At 34.0% G+C, this 17,226-nt stretch overlaps 19 non-coding genes across 19 annotated transcripts; all 19 read right to left on the bottom strand.

Moving 5' to 3' along the window:
* Window positions 1-1,138: 1,138 nt before the first annotated feature.
* On the bottom strand, window positions 1,139-1,211 carry TRNAK-UUU (transfer RNA lysine (anticodon UUU)). Its single transcript has one exon. It is a non-coding gene; the product is annotated as a tRNA-Lys (tRNA).
* Window positions 1,212-1,790: 579 nt separating this feature from the next.
* Window positions 1,791-1,863, bottom strand: TRNAK-UUU (transfer RNA lysine (anticodon UUU)). The gene has a single exon. It is a non-coding gene; the product is annotated as a tRNA-Lys (tRNA).
* A 2,534-nt stretch (window positions 1,864-4,397) lies between these two features.
* Window positions 4,398-4,470, bottom strand: TRNAK-UUU (transfer RNA lysine (anticodon UUU)). Its single transcript has one exon. It is a non-coding gene; the product is annotated as a tRNA-Lys (tRNA).
* Window positions 4,471-5,048: 578 nt separating this feature from the next.
* Window positions 5,049-5,121, bottom strand: TRNAK-UUU (transfer RNA lysine (anticodon UUU)). Its single transcript has one exon. It is a non-coding gene; the product is annotated as a tRNA-Lys (tRNA).
* Window positions 5,122-5,699: 578 nt separating this feature from the next.
* Window positions 5,700-5,772, bottom strand: TRNAK-UUU (transfer RNA lysine (anticodon UUU)). Its single transcript has one exon. It is a non-coding gene; the product is annotated as a tRNA-Lys (tRNA).
* A 578-nt stretch (window positions 5,773-6,350) lies between these two features.
* On the bottom strand, window positions 6,351-6,423 carry TRNAK-UUU (transfer RNA lysine (anticodon UUU)). Its single transcript has one exon. It is a non-coding gene; the product is annotated as a tRNA-Lys (tRNA).
* Window positions 6,424-7,002: 579 nt separating this feature from the next.
* TRNAK-UUU (transfer RNA lysine (anticodon UUU)) lies at window positions 7,003-7,075 on the bottom strand. Its single transcript has one exon. It is a non-coding gene; the product is annotated as a tRNA-Lys (tRNA).
* Window positions 7,076-7,654: 579 nt separating this feature from the next.
* TRNAK-UUU (transfer RNA lysine (anticodon UUU)) lies at window positions 7,655-7,727 on the bottom strand. The gene has a single exon. It is a non-coding gene; the product is annotated as a tRNA-Lys (tRNA).
* A 579-nt stretch (window positions 7,728-8,306) lies between these two features.
* Window positions 8,307-8,379, bottom strand: TRNAK-UUU (transfer RNA lysine (anticodon UUU)). The gene has a single exon. It is a non-coding gene; the product is annotated as a tRNA-Lys (tRNA).
* A 1,230-nt stretch (window positions 8,380-9,609) lies between these two features.
* On the bottom strand, window positions 9,610-9,682 carry TRNAK-UUU (transfer RNA lysine (anticodon UUU)). The gene has a single exon. It is a non-coding gene; the product is annotated as a tRNA-Lys (tRNA).
* A 577-nt stretch (window positions 9,683-10,259) lies between these two features.
* On the bottom strand, window positions 10,260-10,332 carry TRNAK-UUU (transfer RNA lysine (anticodon UUU)). The gene has a single exon. It is a non-coding gene; the product is annotated as a tRNA-Lys (tRNA).
* A 1,231-nt stretch (window positions 10,333-11,563) lies between these two features.
* On the bottom strand, window positions 11,564-11,636 carry TRNAK-UUU (transfer RNA lysine (anticodon UUU)). The gene has a single exon. It is a non-coding gene; the product is annotated as a tRNA-Lys (tRNA).
* A 579-nt stretch (window positions 11,637-12,215) lies between these two features.
* On the bottom strand, window positions 12,216-12,288 carry TRNAK-UUU (transfer RNA lysine (anticodon UUU)). The gene has a single exon. It is a non-coding gene; the product is annotated as a tRNA-Lys (tRNA).
* Window positions 12,289-12,867: 579 nt separating this feature from the next.
* On the bottom strand, window positions 12,868-12,940 carry TRNAK-UUU (transfer RNA lysine (anticodon UUU)). The gene has a single exon. It is a non-coding gene; the product is annotated as a tRNA-Lys (tRNA).
* Window positions 12,941-13,518: 578 nt separating this feature from the next.
* Window positions 13,519-13,591, bottom strand: TRNAK-UUU (transfer RNA lysine (anticodon UUU)). Its single transcript has one exon. It is a non-coding gene; the product is annotated as a tRNA-Lys (tRNA).
* A 579-nt stretch (window positions 13,592-14,170) lies between these two features.
* TRNAK-UUU (transfer RNA lysine (anticodon UUU)) lies at window positions 14,171-14,243 on the bottom strand. Its single transcript has one exon. It is a non-coding gene; the product is annotated as a tRNA-Lys (tRNA).
* A 1,230-nt stretch (window positions 14,244-15,473) lies between these two features.
* On the bottom strand, window positions 15,474-15,546 carry TRNAK-UUU (transfer RNA lysine (anticodon UUU)). The gene has a single exon. It is a non-coding gene; the product is annotated as a tRNA-Lys (tRNA).
* A 580-nt stretch (window positions 15,547-16,126) lies between these two features.
* Window positions 16,127-16,199, bottom strand: TRNAK-UUU (transfer RNA lysine (anticodon UUU)). The gene has a single exon. It is a non-coding gene; the product is annotated as a tRNA-Lys (tRNA).
* A 579-nt stretch (window positions 16,200-16,778) lies between these two features.
* On the bottom strand, window positions 16,779-16,851 carry TRNAK-UUU (transfer RNA lysine (anticodon UUU)). Its single transcript has one exon. It is a non-coding gene; the product is annotated as a tRNA-Lys (tRNA).
* Window positions 16,852-17,226: the final 375 nt, after the last annotated feature.

Below are 17,226 nucleotides of genomic sequence, written 5' to 3'. Positions count from 1 at the left end.
TGTTACTGCAATCATGAACTGAAAGACTTGGCTTGTAGGGTCTCTTGATGAAATATATTTTAGTTTCCTCTGTGTTTAAGATGTAAATCCTTAGATTCGTTAAGTATCACCTTACTTCAATAATCACATTCAATTATTTTTGTCAAAGAGGATTGATTTATTACTTGTCTAATTTAATCACTGTGTGCCTATCAAAGAAGGATGGATTTGAGTTCCTGATGAAACAAAGTATTTAGAACTGACATGTAGCGATACTACTGTGTGATGATTATATTACTAGATGCCAATAATGTGTGCCTATTGAAGAGTGATAAAGTCCATTCTTAATATTCTACAGAATCTTTCCAATCTATACACCTTCCTATTGAATAATGAACATAATCAGCATCAACAATTAAAAGATGGCTGCCTGCAGGAATGGATGATTTTAAACTCTGCAAAATTGTATATTTCACAAACAAAAACACCATTGTTTAAAAGACACTCGCCTGAACACGGACTTGAACCCTGGACCCTCAGATTAAAAGTCTGATGCTCTACCGACTGAGCTATCCAGGATCTGAGCACTGAAGTTGCCATATTGGAAACTGCTCGAAATATATAAAACATGACAATTTGCTGTGCAATTACAAAAAATGTGGAAAAATATATGTGTTACTGCTATCATGAACTGAAAGACTTGGCTTGTAGGGTCTCTTGATGAAATATATTTTAGTTTCCTCTGTGTTTAAGTTGTAAATCCTTAGATGCTTTAAGTATCACCTCACTTCAATAATCACATTCAATTATTTTTGTCAAAGAGTTTTGATTTATTACTTGTCTAATTTAATCACTGTGTGCCTATCAAAGAAAGATGGATTTGAGTTCCTGATCAAAATAAAGTCTTTAGAACTGACATGTAGCGATACTACTTTGTGATGATTATATTACTAGATGCCAATAATGTGTGCCTATTGAAGAGTGATAAAGTCCATTCTTAATATTCTACAGAATCTTTCCAATCTATTCACCTTCCCATTGAATAATGAACATAATCAGCATCAACAATTAATAGATGGCTGCCTGCAGGAATGGATAATTTTAAACTCTGCAAAATTGTCCATTTCACAAACAAAAACACCATTGTTTAAAAGACACTCGCCTGAACAGGGACTTGAACCCTGGACCCTCAGATTAAAAGTCTGATGCTCTACCGACTGAGCTATCCAGGCTCTGAGTGCTGAAGTTGCCATATTGGAAACTGCTTGAAATATATAAAACATGACAATTTGCTGTGCAAATACAAAAAATGTGGATAAATATATGTGTTACTGCAATCATGAACTGAAAGACTTGGCTTGTAGGGTCTCTTGATGAAATATATTTTAGTTTCCTCTGTGTTTAAGATGTAAATCCTTAGATTCGTTAAGTATCACCTTACTTCAATAATCACATTCAATTATTTTTGTCAAAGAGGTTTGATTTATTACTTGTCTAATTTAATCACTGTGTGCCTATCAAAGAAGGATGGATTTGAGTTCCTGATGAAACAAAGTCTTTAGAACTGACATGTAGTGATACTACTTTGTGATGATTATATTACTAGATGCCAATAATGTGTGCCTATTGAAGAGTGATAAAGTCCATTCTTAATATTCTAAAGAATCTCTCCAATCTATACACCTTACCATTGAATAATGAACATAATCAGCATCAACAATTAAAAGATGGCTGCCTACAGGAATGGATAATTTTAAACTCTGCAAAATTGTCCATTTCACAAACAAAAACACCATTGTTTAAAAGACACTCGCATAAACAGGGACTTGAACCCTGGACCCTCAGATTAAAAGTCTGATGCTCTACCGACTGAGCTATCCAGGCTCTGAGCGCTAAAGTTGCCATATTGGAAACTGCTCAAATATATAAAACATGACAATTTGCTGTGCAATTACAAAAAATGTGGAAAAATATATGTGTTACTGCAATCATGAACTGAAAGACTTGGCTTGTAGGGTCTCTTGATGAAATATATTTTAGTTTCCTCTGTGTTTAAGATGTAAATCCTTAGATTCGTTAAGTATCACCTTACTTCAATAATCACATTCAATTATTTTTGTCAAAGAGGTTTGATTTATTACTTGTCTAATTTAATCACTGTGTGCCTATCAAAGAAGGATGGATTTGAGTTCCTGATGAAACAAAGTCTTTAGAACTGACATGTAGCGATACTACTTTGTGATGATTATATTACTAGATGCCAATAATGTGTGCCTATTGAAGAGTGATAAAGTCCATTCTTAATATTCTACAGAATCTTTCCAATCTATACACCTTCCCATTGAATAATGAACATAATCAGCATCAACAATTAAAAGATGGCTGCCTGCAGGAATGGATAATTTTAAACTCTGCAAAATTGTCCATTTCACAAACAAAAACACCATTGTTTAAAAGACACTCGCAAGAACAGGGACTTGAAGCCTGGACCCTCAGATTAAAAGTCTGATGCTCTACCGACTGAGCTATCCAGGCTCTGAGTGCTGAAGTTGCCATATTGGAAACTGCTTGAAATATATAAAACATGACAATTTGCTGTGCAATTACAAAAAATGTGGAAAAATATATGTGTTACTGCAATCATGAACTGAAAGACTTGGCTTGTAGGGTCTCTTGATGAAATATATTTTAGTTTCCTCTGTGTTTAAGTTGTAAATCCTTAGATGCTTTAAGTATCACCTCACTTCAATAATCACATTCAATTATTTTTGTCAAAGAGGTTTGATTTATTACTTGTCTAATTTAATCACTGTGTGCCTATCAAAGAAGGATGGATTTGAGTTCCTGATGAAACAAAGTCTTTAGAACTGACATGTAGTGATACTACTTTGTGATGATTATATTACTAGATGCCAATAATGTGTGCCTATTGAAGAGTGATAAAGTCCATTCTTAATATTCTAAAGAATCTCTCCAATCTATACACCTTCCCATTGAATAATGAACATAATCAGCATCAACAATTAAAAGATGGCTGCCTGCAGGAATGGATGATTTTAAACTCTGCAAAATTGTCCATTTCACAAACAAAAACACCATTGTTTAAAAGACACTCGCCTGAACAGGGACTTGAACCCTGGACCCTCAGATTAAAAGTCGGATGCTCTACCGACTGAGCTATCTAGGTTCTGAGCACTGAAGTTGCCATATTGGAAACTGCTCGAAATATATAAAACATGACAATTTGCTGTGCAATTACAAAAAATGTGGAAAAATATATGTGTTACTGCTATCATGAACTAAAAGACTTGGCTTGTATGGTCTCTTGATGAAATATATTTTAGTTTCCTCTGTGTTTAAGATGTAAATCCTTAGATTCGTTAAGTATCACCTTACTTCAATAATCACATTCAATTATTTTTGTCAAAGAGGTTTGATTTATTACTTGTCGAATTTAATCACTGTGTGCCTATCAAAGAAGGATGGATTTGAGTTCCTGATGAAATAAAGTCTTTAGAACTGACATGTAGCGATACTACTTTGTGATGATTATATTACTAGATGCCAATAATGTGTGCCTATTGAAGAGTGATAAAGTCCATTCTTAATATTCTACAGAATCTTTCCAATCTATACACCTTCCCATTGAATAATGAACATAATCAGCATCAACAATTAAAAGATGGCTGCCTGCAGGAATGGATAATTTTAAACTCTGCAAAATTGTCCATTTCACAAACAAAAACACCATTGTTTAAAAGACACTTGCAAGAACAGGGACTTGAACCCTGTACCCTCAGATTAAAAGTCTGATGCTCTACCGACTGAGCTATCCAGGCTCTGAGTGCTGAAGTTGCCATATTGGAAACTGCTCGAAATATATAAAACATGACAATTTGCTGTGCAATTACAAAAAATGTGGAAAAATATATGTGTTACTGCAATCATGAACTGAAAGACTTGGCTTGTAGTGTCTCTTGATGAAATATATTTTAGTTTCCTCTGTGTTTAAGTTGTAAATCCTTAGATGCTTTAAGTATCACCTCACTTCAATAATCACATTCAATTATTTTTGTCAAAGAGGTTTGATTTATTACTTGTCTAATTTAATCACTGTGTGCCTATCAAAGAAGGATGGATTTGAGTTCCTGATGAAACAAAGTCTTTAGAACTGACATGTAGTGATACTACTTTGTGATGATTATATTACTAGATGCCAATAATGTGTGCCTATTGAAGAGTGATAAAGTCCATTCTTAATATTCTAAAGAATCTCTCCAATCTATACACCTTCCCATTGAATAATGAACATAATCAGCATCAACAATTAAAAGATGGCTGCCTGCAGGAATGGATGATTTTAAACTCTGCAAAATTGTCCATTTCACAAACAAAAACACCATTGTTTAAAAGACACTCGCCTGAACAGGGACTTGAACCCTGGACCCTCAGATTAAAAGTCTGATGCTCTACCGACTGAGCTATCCAGGCTCTGAGCGCTGAAGTTGCTATATTGGAAACTGCTCAAATATATAAAACATGACAATTTGCTGTGCAATTACAAAAAATGTGGAAAAATATATGTGTTACTGCAATCATGAACTGAAAGACTTGGCTTGTAGGGTCTCTTGATGAAATATATTTTAGTTTCCTCTGTGTTTAAGATGTAAATCCTTAGATTCGTTAAGTATCACCTTACTTCAATAATCACATTCAATTATTTTTGTCAAAGAGGATTAATTTATTACTTGTCTAATTTAATCACTGTGTGCCTATCAAAGAAGGATGGATTTGAGTTCCTGATGAAACAAAGTCTTTAGAACTGACATGTAGTGATACTACTTTGTGATGACTATATTACTAGATGCCAATAATGTGTGCCTATTGAAGAGTGATAAAGTCCATTCTTAATATTCTAAAGAATCTCTCCAATCTATACACCTTCCCATTGAATAATGAACATAATCAGCATCAACAATTAAAAGATGGCTGCCTGCAGGAATGGATCATTTTAAACTCTGCAAAATTGTCCACTTCACAAACAAAAACACCATTGTTTAAAAGACACTCGCCTGAACAGGGACTTGAACCCTGGACCCTCAGATTAAAAGTCTGATGTTCTACCGACTGAGCTATCCAGGCTCTGAGCGCTGAAGTTGCCATATTGGAAACTGCTCAAATATATAAAACATGACAATTTGCTGTGCAATTACAAAAAATGTGGAAAAATATATGTGTTACTGCAATCATGAACTGAAAGACTTGGCTTGTAGGGTCTCTTGATGAAATATATTTTAGTTTCCTCTGTGTTTAAGATGTAAATCCTTAGATTCGTTAAGTATCACCTTACTTCAATAATCACATTCAATTATTTTTGTCAAAGAGGTTTGATTTATTACTTGTCTAATTTAATCACTGTGTGCCTATCAAAGAAGGATGGATTTGAGTTCCTGATGAAATAAAGTCTTTAGAACTGACATGTAGCGATACTACTTTGTGATGATTATATTACTAGATGCCAATAATGTGTGCCTATTGAAGAGTGATAAAGTCCATTCTTAATATTCTAAAGAATCTCTCCAATCTATACACCTTCCCATTGAATAATGAACATAATCAGCATCAACAATTAAAAGATGGCTGCCTGCAGGAATGGATGATTTTAAACTCTGCAAAATTGTCCACTTCACAAACAAAAACACCATTGTTTAAAAGACACTCGCCTGAACAGGGACTTAAACCCTGGACCCTCAGATTAAAAGTCTGATGCTCTACCGACTGAGCTATCCAGGCTCTGAGCGCTAAAGTTGCCATATTGGAAACTGCTCAAATATATAAAACATGACAATTTGCTGTGCAATTACAAAAAATGTGGAAAAATATATGTGTTACTGCAATCATGAACTGAAAGACTTGGCTTGTAGGGTCTCTTGATGAAATATATTTTAGTTTCCTCTGTGTTTAAGATGTAAATCCTTAGATTCGTTAAGTATCACCTTACTTCAATAATCACATTCAATTATTTTTGTCAAAGAGGTTTGATTTATTACTTGTCTAATTTAATCACTGTGTGCCTATCAAAGAAGGATGGATTTGAGTTCCTGATGAAACAAAGTCTTTAGAACTGACATGTAGCGATACTACTTTGTGATGATTATATTACTAGATGCCAATAATGTGTGCCTATTGAAGAGTGATAAAGTCCATTCTTAATATTCTACAGAATCTTTCCAATCTATACACCTTCCCATTGAATAATGAACATAATCAGCATCAACAATTAAAAGATGGCTGCCTGCAGGAATGGATAATTTTAAACTCTGCAAAATTGTCCATTTCACAAACAAAAACACCATTGTTTAAAAGACACTCGCCTGAACAGGGACTTGAACCCTGGACCCTCAGATTAAAAGTCTGATGCTCTACCGACTGAGCTATCCAGGCTCTGAGTGCTGAAGTTGCCATATTGGAAACTGCTTGAAATATATAAAACATGACAATTTGCTGTGCAAATACAAAAAATGTGGATAAATATATGTGTTACTGCAATCATGAACTGAAAGACTTGGCTTGTAGGGTATCTTGATGAAATATATTTTAGTTTCCTCTGTGTTTAAGTTGTAAATCCTTAGATGCTTTAAGTATCACCTCACTTCAATAATCACATTCAATTATTTTTGTCAAAGAGGTTTGATTTATTACTTGTCTAATTTAATCACTGTGTGCCTATCAAAGAAGGATGGATTTGAGTTCCTGATGAAACAAAGTCTTTAGAACTGACATGTAGTGATACTACTTTGTGATGACTATAATACTAGATGCCAATAATGTGTGCCTATTGAAGAGTGATAAAGTCTATTCTTAATATTCTAAAGAATCTATCCAATCTATACACCTTCCCATTGAATAATGAACATAATCAGCATCAACAATTAAAAGATGGCTGCCTGCAGGAATGGATAATTTTAAACTCTGCAAAATTGTCCACTTCACAAACAAAAACACCATTGTTTAAAAGACACTCGCCTGAACAGGGACTTGAACCCTGGACCCTCAGATTAAAAGTCTGATGCTCTACCGACTGAGCTATTCAGACTCTGATCGCTGAAGTTGCCATATTGGAAACTGCTCGAAATATATAAAACATGACAATTTGCTGTGCAATTACAAAAAATGTGGAAAAATATATGTGTTACTGCTATCATGAACTAAAAGACTTGGCTTGTATGGTCTCTTGATGAAATATATTTTAGTTTCCTCTGTGTTTAAGATGTAAATCCTTAGATTCGTTAAGTATCACCTTACTTCAATAATCACATTCAATTATTTTTGTCAAAGAGGTTTGATTTATTACTTGTCTAATTTAATCACTGTGTGCCTATCAAAGAAAGATGGATTTGAGTTCCTGATGAAATAAAGTCTTTAGAACTGACATGTAGCGATACTACTTTGTGATGATTATATTACTAGATGCCAATAATGTGTGCCTATTGAAGAGTGATAAAGTCCATTCTTAATATTCTACAGAATCTTTCCAATCTATTCACCTTCCCATTGAATAATGAACATAATCAGCATCAACAATTAATAGATGGCTGCCTGCAGGAATGGATAATTTTAAACTCTGCAAAATTGTCCATTTCACAAACAAAAACACCATTGTTTAAAAGACACTCGTCTGAACAGGGACTTGAACCCTGGACCCTCAGATTAAAAGTCTGATGCTCTACCGACTGAGCTATCCAGGCTCTGAGTGCTGAAGCTGCCATATTGGAAACTGCTTGAAATACATAAAACATGACAATTTGCTGTGCAAATACAAAAAATGTGGATAAATATATGTGTTACTGCAATCATGAACTGAAAGACTTGGCTTGTAGGGTCTCTTGATTAAATATATTTTAGTTTCCTCTGTGTTTAACTTGTAAATCCTTAGATGCTTTAAGTATCACCTCACTTCAATAATCACATTCAATTATTTTTGTCAAAGAGGATTGATTTATTACTTGTCTAATTTAATCACTGTGTGCCTATCAAAGAAGGATGGATTTGAGTTCCTGATGAAACAAAGTCTTTAGAACTGACATGTAGTGATACTACTTTGTGATGACTATATTACTAGATGCCAATAATGTGTGCCTATTGAAGAGTGATAAAGTCCATTCTTAATATTCTAAAGAATCTCTCCAATCTATACACCTTCCCATTACATAATGAACATAATCAGCATCAACAATTAAAAGATGGCTGCCTGCAGGAATGGATAATTTTAAACTCTGTAAAATTGTCCACTTCACAAACAAAAACAACATTATTTAAAAGATACTCGCCTGAACAGGGACTTGAACCCTGGACCCTCAGATTAAAAGTCTGATGCTTTACCGACTGAGCTATCCAGGCTCTGAGCACTGAAGTTGCCATATTGGAAACTGCTCGAAATATATAAAACATGACAATTTGCTGTGCAATTACAAAAAATGTGGAAAAATATATGTGTTACTGCTATCATGAACTAAAAGACTTGGCTTGTATGGTCTCTTGATGAAATATATTTTAGTTTCCTCTGTATTTAAGATGTAAATCCTTAGATTCGTTAAGTATCACCTTACTTCAATAATCACATTCAATTATTTTTGTCAAAGAGGTTTGATTTATTACTTGTCTAATTTAATCACTGTGTGCCTATCAAAGAAAGATGGATTTGAGTTCCTGATGAAATAAAGTCTTTAGAACTGACATGTAGCGATACTACTTGTGATGATTATATTACTAGATGCCAATAATGTGTGCCTATTGAAGAGTGATAAAGTCCATTCTTAATATTCTACAGAATCTTTCCAATCTATTCACCTTCCCATTGAATAATGAACATAATCAGCATCAACAATTAATAGATGGCTGCCAGCAGGAATGGATAATTTTAAACTCTGCAAAATTGTCCATTTCACAAACAAAAACACCATTGTTTAAAAGACATTCGCCTGAACAGGGACTTGAACCATGGACCCTCAGATTAAAAGTCTGATGCTCTACCGACTGAGCAATCCAGGCTCTGAGTGCAGAAGTTGCCATATTGGAAACTGCTTGAAATATATAAAACATGACAATTTGCTGTGCAAATACAAAAAATGTGGATAAATATATGTGTTACTGCAATCATGAACTGAAAGACTTGGCTTGTAGGGTATCTTGATTAAATATATTTTAGTTTCCTCTGTGTTTAAGTTGTAAATCCTTAGATGCTTTAAGTATCACCTCACTTCAATAATCACATTCAATTATTTTTGTCAAAGAGGATTGATTTATTACTTGTCTAATTTAATCACTGTGTGCCTATCAAAGAAGGATGGATTTGAGTTCCTGATGAAACAAAGTCTTTAGAACTGACATGTAATGATACTACTTTGTGATGACTATATTACTAGATGCCAATAATGTGTGCCTATTGAAGAGTGATAAAGTCCATTCTTAATATTCTAAAGAATCTCTCCAATCTATACACCTTCCCATTAAATAATGAACATAATCAGCATCAACAATTAAAAGATGGCTGCCTGCAGGAATGGATGATTTTAAACTCTGCAAAATTGTCCACTTCACAAACAAAAACAACATTGTTTAAAAGACACTCGCCTGAACAGGGACTTGAACCCTGGACCCTCAGATTAAAAGTCTGATGCTCTACCGACTGAGCTATCCAGGTTCTGAGCGCTGAAGTTGCCATATTGGAAACTGCTCAAATATATAAAACATGACAATTTGCTGTGCAATTACAAAAAATGTGGAAAAATATATGTGTTACTGCTATCATGAACTGAAAGGCTTGGCTTGTAGGGTCTCTTGATGAAATATATTTTAGTTTCCTCTGTGTTTAAGATGTAAATCCTTAGATTCGTTAAGTATCACCTTACTTCAATAATCACATTCAATTATTTTTGTCAAAGAGGTTTGATTTATTACTTGTCTAATTTAATCACTGTGTGCCTATCAAAGAAAGATGGATTTGAGTTCCTGATGAAATAAAGTCTTTAGAACTGACATGTAGCGATACTACTTGTGATGATTATATTACTAGATGCCAATAATGTGTGCCTATTGAAGAGTGATAAAGTCCATTCTTAATATTCTACAGAATCTTTCCAATCTATTCACCTTCCCATTGAATAATGAACATAATCAGCATCAACAATTAATAGATGGCTGCCTGCAGGAATGGATAATTTTAAACTCTGCAAAATTGTCCATTTCACAAACAAAAACACCATTGTTTAAAAGACATTCGCCTGAACAGGGACTTGAACCCTGGACCCTCAGATTAAAAGTCTGATGCTCTACCGACTGAGCTATCCAGGCTCTGAGTGCAGAAGTTGCCATATTGGAAACTGCTTGAAATATATAAAACATGACAATTTGCTGTGCAAATACAAAAAATGTGGATAAATATATGTGTTACTGCAATCATGAACTGAAAGACTTGGCTTGTAGGGTATCTTGATGAAATATATTTTAGTTTCCTCTGTGTTTAAGTTGTAAATCCTTAGATGCTTTAAGTATCACCTCACTTCAATAATCACATTCAATTATTTTTGTCAAAGAGGATTGATTTATTACTTGTCTAATTTAATCACTGTGTGCCTATCAAAGAAGGATGGATTTGAGTTCCTGATGAAACAAAGTCTTTAGAACTGACATGTAATGATACTACTTTGTGATGACTATATTACTAGATGCCAATAATGTGTGCCTATTGAAGAGTGATTAAGTCCATTCTTAATATTCTAAAGAATCTCTCCAATCTATACACCTTCCCATTGAATAATGAACATAATCAGCATCAACAATTCAAAGATGGCTGCCTGCAGGAATGGATGATTTTAAACTCTGCAAAATTGTCCACTTCACAAACAAAAACAACATTGTTTAAAAGACACTCGCTTGAACAGGGACTTGAACCCTGGACCCTCAGATTAAAAGTCTGATGCTCTACCGACTGAGTTATCCAGGCCCTGAGCACTGAAGTTGCCATATTGGAAACTGCTCGAAATATATAAAACATGACAATTTGCTGTGCAATTACAAAAAATGTGGAAAAATATATGTGTTACTGCAATCATGAACTGAAAGACTTGGCTTGTAGGGTCTCTTGATGAAATATATTTTAGTTTCCTCTGTGTTTAAGTTGTAAATCCTTAGATGCTTTAAGTATCACCTCACTTCAATAATCACATTCAATTATTTTTGTCAAAGAGGTTTGATTTATTACTTGTCTAATTTAATCACTGTGTGCCTATCAAAGAAGGATGGATTTGAGTTCCTGATGAAACAAAGTCTTTAGAACTGACATGTAGTGATACTACTTTGTGATGACTATAATACTAGATGCCAATAATGTGTGCCTATTGAAGAGTGATAAAGTCTATTCTTAATATTCTAAAGAATCTATCCAATCTATACACCTTCCCATTGAATAATGAACATAATCAGCATCAACAATTAAAAGATGGCTGCCTGCAGGAATGGATAATTTTAAACTCTGCAAAATTGTCCACTTCACAAACAAAAACACCATTGTTTAAAAGACACTCGCCTGAACAGGGACTTGAACCCTGGACCCTCAGATTAAAAGTCTGATGCTCTACCGACTGAGCTATTCAGACTCTGATCGCTGAAGTTGCCATATTGGAAACTGCTCGAAATATATAAAACATGACAATTTGCTGTGCAATTACAAAAAATGTGGAAAAATATATGTGTTACTGCTATCATGAACTAAAAGACTTGGCTTGTATGGTCTCTTGATGAAATATATTTTAGTTTCCTCTGTGTTTAAGATGTAAATCCTTAGATTCGTTAAGTATCACCTTACTTCAATAATCACATTCAATTATTTTTGTCAAAGAGGTTTGATTTATTACTTGTCTAATTTAATCACTGTGTGCCTATCAAAGAAAGATGGATTTGAGTTCCTGATGAAATAAAGTCTTTAGAACTGACATGTAGCGATACTACTTTGTGATGATTATATTACTAGATGCCAATAATGTGTGCCTATTGAAGAGTGATAAAGTCCATTCTTAATATTCTACAGAATCTTTCCAATCTATTCACCTTCCCATTGAATAATGAACATAATCAGCATCAACAATTAATAGATGGCTGCCTGCAGGAATGGATAATTTTAAACTCTGCAAAATTGTCCATTTCACAAACAAAAACACCATTGTTTAAAAGACACTCGTCTGAACAGGGACTTGAACCCTGGACCCTCAGATAAAAAGTCTGATGCTCTACCGACTGAGCTATCCAGGCTCTGAGTGCTGAAGTTGCCATATTGGAAACTGCTTGAAATACATAAAACATGACAATTTGCTGTGCAAATACAAAAAATGTGGATAAATATATGTGTTACTGCAATCATGAACTGAAAGACTTGGCTTGTAGGGTCTCTTGATTAAATATATTTTAGTTTCCTCTGTGTTTAAGTTGTAAATCCTTAGATGCTTTAAGTATCACCTCACTTCAATAATCACATTCAATTATTTTTGTCAAAGAGGATTGATTTATTACTTGTCTAATTTAATCACTGTGTGCCTATCAAAGAAGGATGGATTTGAGTTCCTGATGAAACAAAGTCTTTAGAACTGACATGTAGTGATACTACTTTGTGATGACTATATTACTAGATGCCAATAATGTGTGCCTATTGAAGAGTGATAAAGTCCATTCTTAATATTCTAAAGAATCTCTCCAATCTATACACCTTCCCATTACATAATGAACATAATCAGCATCAACAATTAAAAGATGGCTGCCTGCAGGAATGGATAATTTTAAACTCTGTAAAATTGTCCACTTCACAAACAAAAACAACATTATTTAAAAGACACTCGCCTGAACAGGGACTTGAACCCTGGACCCTCAGATTAAAAGTCTGATGCTTTACCGACTGAGCTATCCAGGCTCTGAGCACTGAAGTTGCCATATTGGAAACTGCTCGAAATATATAAAACATGACAATTTGCTGTGCAATTACAAAAAATGTGGAAAAATATATGTGTTACTGCTATCATGAACTAAAAGACTTGGCTTGTATGGTCTCTTGATGAAATATATTTTAGTTTCCTCTGTATTTAAGATGTAAATCCTTAGATTCGTTAAGTATCACCTTACTTCAATAATCACATTCAATTATTTTTGTCAAAGAGGTTTGATTTATTACTTGTCTAATTTAATCACTGTGTGCCTATCAAAGAAAGATGGATTTGAGTTCCTGATGAAATAAAGTCTTTAGAACTGACATGTAGCGATACTACTTGTGATGATTATATTACTAGATGCCAATAATGTGTGCCTATTGAAGAGTGATAAAGTCCATTCTTAATATTCTACAGAATCTTTCCAATCTATTCACCTTCCCATTGAATAATGAACATAATCAGCATCAACAATTAATAGATGGCTGCCAGCAGGAATGGATAATTTTAAACTCTGCAAAATTGTCCATTTCACAAACAAAAACACCATTGTTTAAAAGACATTCGCCTGAACAGGGACTTGAACCCTGGACCCTCAGATTAAAAGTCTGATGCTCTACCGACTGAGCAATCCAGGCTCTGAGTGCAGAAGTTGCCATATTGGAAACTGCTTGAAATATATAAAACATGACAATTTGCTGTGCAAATACAAAAAATGTGGATAAATATATGTGTTACTGCAATCATGAACTGAAAGACTTGGCTTGTAGGGTATCTTGATTAAATATATTTTAGTTTCCTCTGTGTTTAAGTTGTAAATCCTTAGATGCTTTAAGTATCACCTCACTTCAATAATCACATTCAATTATTTTTGTCAAAGAGGATTGATTTATTACTTGTCTAATTTAATCACTGTGTGCCTATCAAAGAAGGATGGATTTGAGTTCCTGATGAAACAAAGTCTTTAGAACTGACATGTAATGATACTACTTTGTGATGACTATATTACTAGATGCCAATAATGTGTGCCTATTGAAGAGTGATAAAGTCCATTCTTAATATTCTAAAGAATCTCTCCAATCTATACACCTTCCCATTAAATAATGAACATAATCAGCATCAACAATTAAAAGATGGCTGCCTGCAGGAATGGATGATTTTAAACTCTGCAAAATTGTCCACTTCACAAACAAAAACAACATTGTTTAAAAGACACTCGCCTGAACAGGGACTTGAACCCTGGACCCTCAGATTAAAAGTCTGATGCTCTACCGACTGAGCTATCCAGGTTCTGAGCGCTGAAGTTGCCATATTGGAAACTGCTCAAATATATAAAACATGACAATTTGCTGTGCAATTACAAAAAATGTGGAAAAATATATGTGTTACTGCTATCATGAACTGAAAGGCTTGGCTTGTAGGGTCTCTTGATGAAATATATTTTAGTTTCCTCTGTGTTTAAGATGTAAATCCTTAGATTCGTTAAGTATCACCTTACTTCAATAATCACATTCAATTATTTTTGTTAAAGAGGTTTGATTTATTACTTGTCAATTTTAATCACTGTGTGCCTATCAAAGAAGGATGGATTTGAGTTCCTGATGAAATAAAGTCTTTAGAACTGACATGTAGCGATACTACTTTGTGATGATTATATTACTAGATGCCAATAATGTGTGCCTATTGAAGAGTGATAAAGTCCGTTCTTAATATTCTACAGAATCTTTCCAATCTATACACCTTCCCATTGAATAATGAACATAATCAGCATCAACAATTAAAAGATGGCTGCCTGCAGGAATGGATAATTTTAAACTCTGCAAAATTGTCCATTTCACAAACAAAAACACCATTGTTTAAAAGACACTCGCCTGAACAGGGACTTGAACCCTGGACCCTCATATTAAAAGTCTGATGCTCTACCGACTGAGTTATCCTGGCTCTGAGTGCTGAAGTTGCCATTTTGGAAACTGCTCGAAATATATAAAACATGACAATTTGCTGTGCAATTACAAAAAATGTGGAAAAATATATGTGTTACTGCAATCATGAACTGAAAGACTTGGCTTGTAGGGTCTCTTGATGAAATATATTTTAGTTTCCTCTGTGTTTAAGATGTAAATCCTTAGATTCATTAAGTATCACCTTACTTCAATAATCACATTCAATTATTTTTGTCAAAGAGGTTTGATTTATTACTTGTCTAATTTAACCACTGTGTGCCTATCAAAGAAGGATGGATTTGAGTTCCTGATAAAATAAAGTCTTTAGAACTAACATGTAGCGATACTACTTTGTGATGATTATATTACTAGATGCCAATAATGTGTGCCTATTGAAGAGTGATAAAGTCCATTCTTAATATTCTACAGAATCTTTCTAATCTTTTCACCTTCCCATTGAATAATGAACATAATCAGCATCAACAATTAAAAGATGGCTGCCTGCAGGAATGGATGATTTTAAACTCTGCAAAATTGTCCATTTCACAAACAAAAACACCATTGTTTAAAAGACACTCGCCTGAACAGGGACTTGAACCCTGTATCCTCAGATTAAAAGTCTGATGCTCTACCGACTGAGCTATCCAGGCTCTGAGCACTGAAGTTGCCATATTGGAAACTGCTCGAAATATATAAAACATGACAATTTGCTGTGCAATTACAAAAAATGTGGAAAAATGTATGTGTTACTGCTATCATGAACTGAAAGACTTGGCTTGTAGGGTCTCTTGATGAAATATATTTTAGTTTCCTCTGTGTTTAAGATGTAAATCCTTAGATTCGTTAAGTATCACCTTACTTCAATAATCACATTCAATTATTTTTGTCAAAGAAGTTTGATTTATTACTTGTCTAATTTAATCACTGTGTGCCTATCAAAGAAGGATGGATTTGAGTTCCTGATGAAATAAAGTCTTTAGAACTGACATGTAGCGATACTACTTTGTGATGATTATATTACTAGATGCCAATAATGTGTGCCTATTAAAGAGTGATAAAGTCCATTCTTAATATTCTACAGAATCTTTCCAATCTATACACCTTCCCATTGAATAATGAACATAATCAGCATCAACAATTAAAAGATGGCTGCCTGCAGGAATGGATAATTTTAAGCTCTGCAAAATTGTCCATTTCACAAAACAAAAACACCATTGTTTAAAAGACACTCGCCTGAATAGGGACTTGAACCCTGGACCCTCAGATTAAAGGTCTGATGCTCTACCAACTGAGCTATCCAGGCTCTGAGTGCAGAAGTTGCCATATTGGAAACTGCTCGAAATATATAAAACATGACAATTTGCTGTGCAATTACAAAAAATGTGGAAAAATATATGTGTTACTGCAATCATGAACTGAAAGACTTGGCTTGTAGGGTCTCTTGATGAAATATATTTTAGTTTCCTCTGTGTTTAAGTTGTAAATCCTTAGATGCTTTAAGTATCACCTCACTTCAATAATCACATTCAATTATTTTTGTCAAAGAGGTTTGATTAATTACTTGTCTAATTTAATCACTGTGTGCCTATCAAAGAAGGATGGATTTGAGTTCCTGATGAAACAAAGTCTTTAGAACTGACATGTAGTGATACTACTTTGTGATGATTATATTACTAGATGCCAATAATGTGTGCCTATTGAAGAGTGATAAAGTCCATTCTTAATATTCTACAGAATCTTTCCAATCTATTCACCTTCCCATTGAATAATGAACATAATCAGCATCAACAATTAATAGATGGCTGCCTGCAGGAATGGATAATTTTAAACTCTGCAAAATTGTCCATTTCACAAACAAAAACACCATTGTTTAAAAGACACTCGCCTGAACAGGGACTTGAACCCTGGACCCTCAGATTAAAAGTCTGATGCTCTACCGACTGAGCTATCCAGGCTCTGAGTGCTGAAGTTGCCATATTGGAAACTGCTTGAAATATATAAAACATGACAATTTGCTGTGCAAATACAAAAAATGTGGATAAATATATGTGTTACTGCTATCATGAACTGAAAGACTTGGCTTGTAGGGTCTCTTGATGAAATATATTTTAGTTTCCTCTGTGTTTAAGATGTAAATCCTTAGATTCGTTAAGTATCACCTTACTTCAATAATCACATTCAATTATTTTTGTCAAAGAGGTTTGATTTATTACTTGTCTAATTTAATCACTGTGTGCCTATCAAAGAAGGATGGATTTGAGTTCCTGATGAAATAAAGTCTTTAGAACTGACATGTAGCGATACTACTTTGTGATGACTATATTACTAGA

Source organism: Pseudophryne corroboree, chromosome 1 (assembly GCF_028390025.1).
Source record: "Pseudophryne corroboree isolate aPseCor3 chromosome 1, aPseCor3.hap2, whole genome shotgun sequence".
In the NCBI taxonomy this organism is placed as follows: Eukaryota; Metazoa; Chordata; class Amphibia; order Anura; family Myobatrachidae; genus Pseudophryne; species Pseudophryne corroboree.
The sequence above is the reverse complement of the archived record's forward strand: the minus strand, read 5'-3'. Positions and strand labels throughout refer to the sequence as shown.